The sequence below is a fragment of the Ipomoea triloba genome, chromosome 16, assembly GCF_003576645.1.
Source record: "Ipomoea triloba cultivar NCNSP0323 chromosome 16, ASM357664v1".
NCBI classification, from domain to species: domain Eukaryota; kingdom Viridiplantae; phylum Streptophyta; class Magnoliopsida; order Solanales; family Convolvulaceae; genus Ipomoea; species Ipomoea triloba.
The window spans coordinates 16,131,401-16,132,125 of NC_044931.1; the positions used below are offsets into that span (position 1 = coordinate 16,131,401).

General features: G+C 53.5%; 3 non-coding genes across 3 annotated transcripts; all 3 read left to right on the forward strand.

The window, feature by feature from the left end:
* Positions 1-164: 164 nt before the first annotated feature.
* Positions 165-283, forward strand: LOC116008312. The gene has a single exon (XR_004095703.1). It is a non-coding gene; the product is annotated as a 5S ribosomal RNA (ribosomal RNA).
* Positions 284-383: 100 nt separating this feature from the next.
* On the forward strand, positions 384-502 carry LOC116008434. Its single transcript, XR_004095818.1, has one exon. It is a non-coding gene; the product is annotated as a 5S ribosomal RNA (ribosomal RNA).
* Positions 503-602: 100 nt separating this feature from the next.
* LOC116008506 lies at positions 603-721 on the forward strand. The gene has a single exon (XR_004095884.1). It is a non-coding gene; the product is annotated as a 5S ribosomal RNA (ribosomal RNA).
* Positions 722-725: the final 4 nt, after the last annotated feature.

Here is a 725-nt window from a genome sequence, read left to right on the forward strand (position 1 = left end):
GCGTGCTTGGGCGAGAGTAGTACTAGGATGGGTGACCCCCTGGGAAGTCTTCGTGTTGCATCCCCCACCCTCTTTTTAATCTTTCTTTTAAACCGCTAAACCGCTAAGCGAGAGAAGTTGCGCGGAGAGAGATGGTCAAGTACATTTTGCGCGCAGTACGTGACGGATGCGATCATACCAGCACTAATGCACCGGATCCCATCAGAACTCCGAAGTTAAGCGTGCTTGGGCGAGAGTAGTACTAGGATGGGTGACCCCCTGGGAAGTCTTCGTGGTGCATCCCCGACCCTCTTTTTAATCTTTCTTTTAAACCGCTAAACCGCTAAGCGAGGGGAGTTGCGCGGGGAGAGAGGGTCAAGCACATTTTGCGCGCAGTACGTGACGGATGCGATCATACCGGCACTAATGCACCGGATCCCATCAGAACTCCGAAGTGAAGCGTGCTTGGGCGAGAGTAGTACTAGGATGGGTGACCCCCTGGGAAGTCTTCGTGGTGCATCCCCGACCCTCTTTTTAATCTTTCTTTTAAACCGCTAAACCGCTAAGCGAGAGAAGTTGCGCGGAGAGAGAGGGTCAAGTACATTTTGCGCGCAGTACGTGACGGATGCGATCATACCACCACTAATGTACCGGATCCCATCAGAACTCCGAAGTGAAGCGTGCTTGGGCGAGAGTAGTACTAGGATGGGTGACCCCCTGGGAAGTCCTCGTGTTGCATCCCCCAC